Below are 11,485 nucleotides of genomic sequence, written 5' to 3'. Positions count from 1 at the left end.
GAGCAGAGAGCCCGATGTGGGGCTCGATCCCAGGACCCTGGGATCATGACCTGAGCCGAAGGCAGAGGCTTAACCCACTGAGCCACCCAGGCGCCCTTCTTGAGGGTTTTTGCAGTCAGTTTTGGTATTCTGAAAATATCAATAATAGTAACCGCTATGTACCAGGCACTGCCCTAAGATCTTGCTTCCCCCCAATGTGACTGATAAACAAAAAATTATATATATTTAAGATGGGGGTGTCTGGGTGGCAAAGTCAGTTAAGCTTCAGCCTCTTGAGTTTGGCTCAGGTCATGATCTCAGGGTGGTGAGATAGAGCCCAACGTGGGGCGTTGTGCTTACAGTGGAGTCTGCTTGAGATTCTCTTTCTCCTTTTCCCTCTGCCCCTCCATCTCCCTCTAAATTAAACTAATTAGATCTTTTTTTAAAAAGATGTACAATGTGGTATTTTGTTATATGTATACACGGCGAATTTAACTTTTTTTAGATTTCACATATAATGGATCAGGCATTATTTGTCTTTCTGTGTCTGGCTTATTTCACTCAGCATAATGTTCTCCAGGTTTACCCATGTTCACTCAGATGACGGGATTTCCTTTTTTCTTTTTTAATTTATTTTATTTTTTTAAATTAACATATACTGTATTATTAGCCCCAGGGGTACAGGTCTGTGAATCATCAGGCTTACACACTTCACAGCACTCACCGTAGCACATACCCTCCCCAATGTCTGTAACTCAACCACCCAGAATTTCTTTTTAAGGCTGAATAATATTCCATGGTATGTGTGTGTGTGTGGGTGGGTGTATGGAAATTTAGATTGTTTCCATATTTAAGCTATTTAAGGCGTGCTGCAATGATCCTGATTTCCATTCTTTTGGGTATGTACCCATAAGTGGGATTGCTGGATTTCATGGTAGTTCTATAACTTTTGAAAAAAAAAAAGTTTTTTGTTGTTTTTTTTTTAAGCAATCTCTACATCCCACGTAGGGCTTGAACCTATGACCCCAAGATCAAGAGTCCAACATTCTTCTTACTGAGCCAGTCAGGTGCCCCTTACTTTTAAATTTTTGAGGAACTTTCATACCATTTTTCCATAGCAACTGTGCCACCAACTATGTGCAAGTGTTCCAACTTCTCCACATCTTCACCAACATGTCTTTTGTTTTACTGATAACCACTCAGACTGAGGTGATATCCCATTGTGGTTTTGATTTACATTTCCCTGATAGTGATGTTAACCAATTTTTCCTATATTCATTGGCCATTTGTGTGTCTTCTTTTAAGAAATACCTACTCGGGTCGACACAACGAGAGAGGGAATACAAGCAGGGGGTGTGGGGGAGGGAGAAACAGGCTTCCCGGCAAGCAGGGAGCCCGATGCGAGGCTGGATCCCAGGACCCTAGCATCATGACATGAGCTGAAGGCAGATGATTAATGACTGAGCCACCCAGGCACCCCTTGCTTACCCATTTTTTTTTTTTTAAAGATTTATTTTTTTGACAGATAGAGATCACAAGTAGGCAGAGAGGCAGGCAGAGAGAGAGAGAGGAGGAAGCAGGCTCCCAGCCAAGCAGAGAGCCCGATGCGGGGCTCGATCCCAGGACCCTGGGATCATGACCTGAGCCGAATGCAGAGGCTTTAACCGGCTGAGCCACCCAGGCGCCCCGCTTACCCATTTTTAAGTTGGGTTATTTGTTGCTAATACTGTCTTTATATTACAGCTAAAGAAATCAACACTAAAACCTTAATTATTTTACTTCGTCTTTGTAACAACCTTGTAGGAAAGTAAAGCTCAGAGGCCAAACTTGCTCAGAGCAGTCACAAGGCTAATAAGTGAAATCAAATTCAGCTCTGCTACTTACCTGTTTAAATGCTTGAGAAGCACTGCCATGGATTTTAAAATAATCTCTGATGTCCATGAAATGGTTTAGGCTACAAATAATAGAAAACCATAAATCAGATCCACTTACACAATAACAAAGTTTATTACAACGTGAAATCTTGAGGTTAATTAGCCATAGCCTGATTTTAATTGCTGTGCCCGTTTCCTCCCCTTTCTCTTCTCTTTCCTCTGCCTTGTGTGGGCTTCACCCTGAGACTGGATTTTCTCACTAGATGGTCACTGATATCATGGGAATCACACCAAGACACAACAATAGCCATCTCCTAACCAAGCATTTCCAAGGGAACAGGCTCCCCAAGAGCTCCTGGAGGAGCTCAATGGCGCTGGAAAGCCCACGGTGGCCTCCTCATCACTTATATTTACAGAGCATGTCTGAGCTTTCAGAATTGTTTCGTGGTGGTTATTGCTTTTGATCTTCACAACAATCTACATCAAATGTGAGTTTGGGTTTATCCTTGGTGGTGGTTTTATGTACAGAAAAAAAAATTTTTTTTTAAGATTTTATTTATTTACTTGAGACAGAGCATGAGCAGGGGGAGGGGCAGAGAGAGAAGGAAAGGGAAAAGCAGACTCCCTGCTGAGTGCAGAGACTGAGGTGGGGCTCCATCCCAGGAAGTCAGACAGACGCTTAACCTACTGAGTTCCCGGTGCCCCCCAAATTAATTTTAATCTTAATATTCAGTATATTAAAGGTGTACCTGGGTGGCTCAGTGGGTTAAAGCCTCTGCCTTAGGCTCAGGTCATGATCTCAGGGTCCTGGGATCAAGCCCCATATCAGGCTCTCTGCTTAGCAGGGAGCCTGCTTCCCTTCCTCTCTCTCTTCCTGCCTCTCTGCCTGCTTGTGATCTCTGTCTGTCAAATAAATAAATAAATCTTTTTTAAAAAATTCAATATATTAAAATACAAATCTCACAATCTAATCCTTTCTCAGGCTTTTAAGTCTAGCTTATAAATTCTATTTTTACAACCCTAACAACTTTGGCAATGACTTTAAAAAGAACTTTGATTGAAATGGTCCTATTTATAAACATAATCGAATATTTTAGGACCTTTTAAATTGTACTTGTAAATTTAATATATGTTGATTTTATTAAATAATCATCTGACTTAATAAATAAAACATTCCTGAGCACTAAATAATTCTTTTTTAAAAAATTTGAGTATAGCTGGGATGCCTGGGTGACTCAGTCGGTTAAGTGTCTGTCTTCAACTCAGGTCCTGATTTTGGGGTCCTGGGATGGAGCCCAGTATCTGGCTCCATGCTCAGCAGGGAGTCTGTTTCTCCCTCCCCTGCTGCCGCTCCCCCCTGCTCTGGTGTGCGCGCTTTCTCTCTCTCTCTCTCTCTAGCTGTCTCTCTCCCAAATAAAATCTTTTAAAAAAATGTTTGAGTCTAGCTGATACACAATGTTACATTCGTTTCAGGAACACAACCTGTATGTCACGTTGTGCTCAAAGCAAATGCAGCTTCCATCTGTCCCCCTATGTCACTATTACAATATCATTGACTATATTTCCTATACGGTGCCTTTTAAATCTGTCACTTACTCATTCCATAACCAGAAACCTGTAAATCCCCACCCCCCACGCCCCCACCCCTCCCACCCCTGCCCTTCACCCAGTTTGCCCATCTGCTCACTCCCTTTCCCCTCTGGCAACCATCAATTCATTTTCTGTTTTTACAGGTCTGATTCTTTTTTTTTTTTAAAGATTTTATTTATTTATTTGACAGATAGAGATCACAAGTAGGCAGAGAGGCAGGCAGAGAGAGAGGAGGAAGCAGGCTCCCTGCTGAGCAGAGATGGAGACCTGAACTGAAGGCAGAGGCTTAATCCACTGAGTCACTCAGGTGTCCCCTTTACAGGTCTGATTCTAATGCGACTTTTTGTTTGTTTATTCATTTGTTTGTTTTTTTAGATCCCACCTAGAAGTGAAATCATGTTATTTGTCTTGGGTTATTTTACTTAGCATAATACCCTCTAGGTCAGTCCAAATGGTGTGATCTCATCCTTTTGTAAGGCCATGTAAACGAAATAATTCTTATAAATCTGATATGTTAAATTAAACTTATCACTTGTTGAATGTGGAGTTCTCTTAAATAATTCAGTTCTGGAAAAAAACTTAATCACATTTCCAAATCAATTATGTATTTGCATATTTTAAATTGGATTGACGGGGCAGTTACTTTAATACTTCAATTACCTGCAAACATGACAAGTATAAAAGATACCAAATAAGCGCACATACCTTAAGCCAAAAACACAAATACCACAAATCTGGTTCCCTCAAATCATTTTGGGGATATAAGTACTTCCCACACAATCTACGATTTCCCCATGTCATTATTGCTTGAGGTTGCATAAACACCAAATATTTAAGCCAGGACGCTAACTGAATTCTTACTTGTGAGGAACTGAATTGTACTTGCCGTTGCTGTATCAATTACCCTTAATTTCAGGAGAGGATGGATCAAATAACCCAAGACAAGGACTCTCCGATTCTTGCCTTGGAGGAGTCTTGCCCGCCCTACACCACTTAATTAGGTTTTGCATTTCTTTGGTTTTTAAGATATATAACTGTAATTGCCTTGACTCTGAATTTGCTTAATTCCTACATTCTTTTTTATTCTTAGGATCTCATAACTCTTTTGTGGTATTAAAATGATGTTGATTTGAATTCTGTATTTGTCTGACTATTGGTTTGCAACTTCCAAGGTAATTCAACTGACACGATTTAGGCTAGACAAATTGCCTGGAAATCTTGTTTTGGGGTTCTCAACTTTATGGGGGTATTCTTCTCTTAAAGCAAGCTTTCTTTAGCCTATGACTCTCTTACAGGAGGTTAGAGAATAGTTACGCCCAACTCCCAAAGCTAGCCAATGAAGGGATTAGAACCCCACCAAAGCGGTATGAAAATCACTGTAAACTTAAAACATTCAGGGGTGTCTGGGTGGCTCAACCGGTTAAGCATCTGCTCAGGTCATGATCCCAGGGTCCTGGGATTGAGCCCTGCATCAGGCTCCCCCTGCTTGTGTTCTCTTGCTTTCTCTCAAATAAATAAAATCTTTTTTAAAAAAATAAACAAACAGCTGAACAACCAGCAGCCACAGAAGGAAACAATATCTAAATTTAAGCAAAGCCTCCAGAAAATACAGCTGCCCTTGACCCCCTGGGAGAGAGGTTCCCTTTTGGGAGCCGACTGACAATTAGCACCAGGAAGTGCAAATTCAGCTATCATTAGCATCAAAAAGACTAATAGAATCTTCCATATTTTCCCATTGAAACCAAAATTCACCCCCTTTTTGTTAAGTAAACCTTTACCTCTCTGCTCTACAGTACTTGTCCCGAGCACTCCATGTGCACCTGTAAGTAAACCTTGTCTTTGTCCTGTTAATCTGTGTTTTCTAAAAGGGATTTTCCAAACTTTAGATTTATAGGAGAAAACTTTTTGGTTAGAACTACCTACCCTCATTTTATTGCTGTTGCCTTTATTGGGCTTCACAGATACTGGTGTTTTTGTTTGTTTGTTACAAACTGAAGGTTTATGGCAACCCTCCATCACGCAAGTCCCCTGGAGCCATTTTTCCAACAGCTCTTCCTTACCTCATGACTCTGTGTCACACTTTGGTAACTCTGGCAATATTTCAAACCTTTTCATTATTATATTTGGTTTACTGTAATCTCATGATGTCTAAGTTAAACAGATGAGGAGTTGCTTCTTGTAGATGGGCAAAGAAAGGAATTTCTTGAGATGGAATCTATCCTGGTGAAGATGCCATGAAGCCTGTTGAAACGACAACAAAGGATTTAGAATATTCCATAACAACTTAGTTGATAAAGCAGCAGCAGGGTTTGAGAGAATGGACTCCAATTTTTAAAGGAGTTCTACTGTATGTAAAATGCTATCAAACAACATTGCAGGCTGCAGAGAAATTGCCCATGAAAGGAAGAATCTGTCAAGGAGGCAAACTTCATTCTTATCTTAAGAAGTTGCCACAGCCTCCCCAACCTTCAGCAACCACAATTATCAACACGGAGGCAAGACCCTCCACCAACAAAAAGACGAAAGCTCAGATGATGATCAGCATTTTTAGCAATACATTTTTTTATTTTTATTTTTATTTTTTTTAAAGATTTTATTTATTTATTTGACAGAGAGAGAGATCACAAGTAGGCAGAGGCAGGCAGAGAGAGAGGAGGAAGCAGGCTCCCTGCTGAGCAGAGAGCCCGATGCGGGGCTCGATCCCAGGACCCTGAGATCATGACCTGAGCCGAAGGCAGCGGCTTAATCCACTGAGCCACCCAGGCGCCCCAGCAATACATTTTTTTAAAAAGATTTATTTATTTATTTTACAGAGAGAGAGAGAACACACACGCATGTGCAGAGGGAGGGGCTAAAGGAGAAGGAGAGAGAAACTTGTGCAGACTCTGCACTGAGCTCAGAGCCTGACCCTGGCTTGATCTCATAATCCTGAGATCATAACCTGAGCTAAAACCAAGAGTCAGACACTTAACTGACTGTGCCACCCAGGCGCCCTATTTTTTAGCAATATTTTTAATAAAAGTATGGGGGGTTTTTTGTTTTCAGTTTTTTTTTTTGTTTTTTTTTTTTTAGAAATAATGCTCTTGTACACTTAACAGTGTTCACATGACTTTTATATGCCCTGGGAAAACAAAAAATTCATTTGACTTGCTTTATTGTGATACTCACTTTTACTGTTATCATCTGGAACCAAACCTACAAAATCTCGGAGGTATGCCTACGGATCTTCGGGTGTTATGACTCTTGTTTCAGATATCCATTCTGTCCTGTTCATTTGTCTCTGTCTTCTGTGTTACTGTTTGTCATAAATCATAGGGTAGAACACAGGCATAGCTCCTATAAGCCTGTTGTTTGAACCTCACAGACCACTTAGTCTACGATTCTCACCAGACTGGCGGCCCCTTAGATACGTTTTGCTGTGGGTTACCAGTAAAACTGGGTGAGGTTCTTCCGATCTGATTTTCTGTCCTGAGAGCTTGGCTTGGATCCAGGGAGAGCACTCTCCCATTTTCTACCTGCTGAGCAGCACAGATGTTTGAGTCGGTATTCAGAGGCAACAAACCATCAGGCTGGGGGCTGACACAGGAGGAACACAAGCCATGCTTTCCTACCAACTGTTGCCAGCCCTCAGGAGCTTTGTCTAAGGATAAGTCCCACAGAATCCTAGCTCACTGGGATCCTTGTTGCCTTTGAGCATTGAGAATTCTCATCTCACAATCATGGATTTAGTGAGTTTGTGATTGGACGTGTCTCACCTTTGTAGGAGGTTGGAGCCACAAAATCCAAAATGCCTTTCTTACTGCTTATGACAAGGAAAGTCCTTGCTTTCTTTCTCCTTGGCTAACTTTGGATGTGGGGGCTGGATCTTCTGCCTTCTTTGGGGACGTATCTTGTGTCCATGTTTAAACCATAAAAAAAAACTTACTGGTTTAAGTCACGTTTGAAATGAGTATACTCTCCAAAGTTGAGTAAGAGTCCAGGCTTCTTTGTAATATAGTTCTTGGGCTGAAAGTTTTTTACTGACTTTTTGGAGACCTTTCTGGTTTTCCTACTTGCCTTTCATGGGAACTTCTCAGTTGACTGAAACCCTCTACCTTCTCCAACCCTTGCTGACTACATGTTCCACTGCTATGGTGCTAACTATCCTCTTCCATTCTTCAATTAGCAATAATCGCACCTCGGATAAACCTCATTGGCTACGATACTGCCACTGAGCAAAGCTCCTCTTCCATTCTTATTGCCGTGATTTTACTAAAGATCATTTGAGACTTCAGTGGCTCCTTTGAAAAACTTAAGGTCTCTCCAAATTGTAAGCTCTAAGATCTTTCCTTTCTTATTATCTCCACTCCTTCCACCTCCCTTACCAATTTCCATCTTCCCTTCAGCCTCTTTGATATGTTCCCTTTCAGATGCTTACCTTCTCCAGTCCTCTGCCCACCACTTCCAGACCCTTCCCTTCAAACTCCAGCTGCTCATCAACCTACAGTCACTCTGACTTTAGGCCCCTAACCCTGAACAGGAGCTCTTGAGGGACAAAACATAATCAAAAAAGTTACCAAAAGTGACCACCTAAAGCCAAAAATGTTTAAGTTCAATAAGATTGTTTCTCCCTATAAGAGAACATAACTGGAAACACTGATTAGATAACCAAGGCTTCTACTGGAATGTCATTTAAGAATGATACACATAGAATCAGGTATGTCCAGACAGTTTTATGACATGGATTACTCTTGGAAAAACCAGCCTGGCTTATGGAGTTCCCAATCTTACAGGTAGGTAAGGAGGGTCACTTAGGGTCACTTCCTGGTAGGCTCAGGAAACTTAGGATATTTTGGGGACCTCAAGGAGAGAGGATTTCACCCAAATCTATAGGTACTGCAAGTAGAGTCTGGTAGTGAGTTTTTTGGCTTGACTTCCTACCCTTGAGAGGCTTGGAAAGTCCAATCTGAGATTCTTTATGGAAAGTTCCAGCAAAGCAAACTAAAAAAAAAAAAAAAAAAAAAAGTTTGTGGGGTCAGCTACCATTGTTGTTGCACTTACAGAGATAATTAGGCCAAATCTGATGAGACTAGACTTATTTTGCAAAAATAATCTCTCTTTGATTATCTTTGATCAAAAGTATGGGTGACTCTAGAAGTGAATTTTAGGTTTGTTTTTTTGTTTGTTTTTTGTTTTTTTTATTTATTTGACAGAGAGAAATCACAACTAGGCAGAGAAGCAGGCAGAGAGAGGAGGAAACAGGCTCCCTGCAAAGCAGAGAGAAGGCAGAGGCTTTAACCCACTTTAACCCACTGAGCCACCCAGGCACCCCGAATTTTAGGTTTTTAACCCACTCTTACAAGTTATCAGATTCCAGTCCTTTCCACTGTCTTGGAGGTTTATTGTCTACCTATGAACTGGACTCAATCTTGCCATCTTACACACTTTGTCAGTCCTTACCCAAATCTCAGTTCTTCTAGTTTCTTTCAGTACCAGGTTATAGCCCTCCAAATTAATGTTTCCAATTTCTTTCCCACCTTCTTGACGTGGCATCACCAAAACCCAGCTCCCAACTGCCCAGATCTTTATTCATGCTTCTAAGTTGTCTTTTAGCTGTCTTTTCCCCAAAACCCTGCAAGCTGAAGCTGGGTGACTTGAGTAAAATCTGTCAGATTGCCGCCCTCTACCATCTAAACGTGCCTTTAGCACAATGTCTAGAAATACTCTTGACTGGCTATACTCTGAACTCAAAACACAGTTTATTGACGACTCCAACAATTGATCTTTTATTTTTCTTTTTGTTTCAATAGGAATGCCTTTTGTTAAATGCTCAGGACTGGGGGACAGATTCAACAAAATATGAGGCAATGTGTTTTGATTTGTTCTTTCTGTCTTATCTGTCTACTCTATGTTCTTTCCCTCTGTAGATCTCTTACCTTACAACTTCTAACCAGTCTTCTCTCCACAGCAACTAATTCAGCTCCTTGTAGGTGAAATTTCCCTACATGATGGACTCAGTCACTCCTACCTTCACTTCTAATGAATTTTATATCTTGTTTCCTCCTTCCCTTCATCTGCTCTAACTCCCTGGCTCATTTGCTGTTCCTCAAATTGTCAAATGCCCTCCTGCCTCAGGGTCTTTGCACTAGCTGTTTCCTCTGTCTAAGATGCTCTTCCCTCAGATCTCTGCAGGCTTTGCTCCCTGACATTCTCCAGGTCTTTACTGAGATGCTTAAATATTACCTTATTTTAAAAAGCCTTCACTGACAATTACATAAAAGTCACACTTACGTGCAATAGTCCCTGGTGTAGTGTCTAGAGGCATACACTGAGCTAGAGTTTGGGATGCAGGATGTTTACTAGAGACCAGCAGTTGTGAAAGGAAGATCTAGGAGAAGCAGGAGGGCAAACAGTGAAGTCAAATTGTGATGCAGGCACAAAAAGTTATTGGCCAATTTGGTGGGAAAGTCTAGAGAAAAGTATTGCCATCTGAATGTTCAAACTTTGATTTTGGCTCAGTTCATAATCTCAGGGTCATGGGATCAACACAGAGTCTGCTTGTCCCTCTCCCTCTTCCTCTATCCATCCCCAACCCCTAAAATAAATACATTTTATTTATTTATTTATTTTTAAGATTTTATTTATTTATTTGACAGACAGAGATTACAAGTAGGCAAGAGAGGCAGGCAGGGAGAGAGAGGAGGAAGCAGGCTCTCCACGGAGCAGAGAGCCCAATGCGGGACTCGATCCCAGGACCCTGGGATCATGACCTGAGCCGAAAGCAGAGGCTTTAACCCACTGAGCCACCCAGGCGCCCCAATAAATACATTTTAAAAAATAAAAAGAATGGTCCTGTATTGGGCTGAAATGACCAGGCCTTTATACGACTGCCTTGCTCAGCTATTGGTTATGGGCTACCCTGGGAAGGGGGTGACCATAGGCAAGACAGCAGTCTGAAGCTGAACCAACCCTGAAATAGCCAACAGCTGGAGTTCGCTGCTGACCACTCCCCACAGCTGGGCAGCAAGCTCTTCCTTTAAGAGGGGGTGTCTTTGTGTCTATCACCTATTCCCCCACCCCTTTATGAAGCTCTGTGAGGGCAGGAACTTACTCTCAAATAATCACTGATATGTCACTTAGAACACAGACTGGTTCATAGAAGGGCTCAGTACCTATTGGTTGAATGAATGAATGGATGAATGAATGAAATCAGTTACTAGATTGGAGATTTTATTAAAACTATGCACAAAATGCTTTAAAAATTTTACTCCAGGGATGCCTGGGTGGCTCAGTTGGTTAAGCGTCTGCTTTCAGCTCAGATCATGATCCCAAGGTCCTGGGATCGAGTCCCATATCGGGCTTCTTGCTCAGCAGAGAGCCTGCTTCTCCCTCTGCCTGCTATTCCCTCTGCTTGTGCTCTCTCTCTCTCTGACAAATAAATAAATCTTAAATTTTTTTCTTTTTACCCCAATGAATAATAGAACTCCTTCACTCTTTCATCATGAAAATGTTTTAATTGGTTTGGGCCACACCTGCTATGTTATAGAACCACTATAGAACTATGTTATAGAATAACAAGACAAGGCTGCATCCAACAACCCGAGAAAGAAGCAGTCTCTGTGTCCTCTTTGGTGTGATGTTGTTTTGTTCAGTGTCTGAGTCTGCTTGGGCTGCCATAACAAAATACCATAGACCAGGAGTCTTAACAGATTTATTTCTCATGATTCCGGAGGATAGAAGGCCAAGAATAAGGTGCTGGCTTACTTAGTTGCTGATAAAAACACTCTCCCTGACTTGTAGATGGCCTTCCTTTTGCTGTGTCCTCACATGACCTTTCCATAGTACATGCATGTTTGGGTGAAGGTGGGGAAATCTTGTTCTCGTTTTATAAGGCCAATAATCCCACCGTGGGGGTCCCACTCTCCATGACTTTTTCTACCCTATGAACTTCCAAAGGTCTCACCTCCAAATACTATCACATCAGGTGTTAGGGCATTGACATATGAATTTAGAGGGGGACATAAGCACTCAGGCGATAACAAACAGACTGTATGACAGAGTGA

At 41.5% G+C, this 11,485-nt stretch overlaps 1 pseudogene; it reads right to left on the bottom strand.

Moving 5' to 3' along the window:
- Positions 1–7,543: 7,543 nt before the first annotated feature.
- On the bottom strand, positions 7,544–7,665 carry LOC123954747 (annotated as a pseudogene).
- Positions 7,666–11,485: the final 3,820 nt, after the last annotated feature.

This window comes from Meles meles, chromosome 12 (assembly GCF_922984935.1).
Source record: "Meles meles chromosome 12, mMelMel3.1 paternal haplotype, whole genome shotgun sequence".
Lineage (NCBI taxonomy): Eukaryota > Metazoa > Chordata > Mammalia > Carnivora > Mustelidae > Meles > Meles meles.
This window is presented reverse-complemented; position numbering and strand designations above follow the sequence as displayed.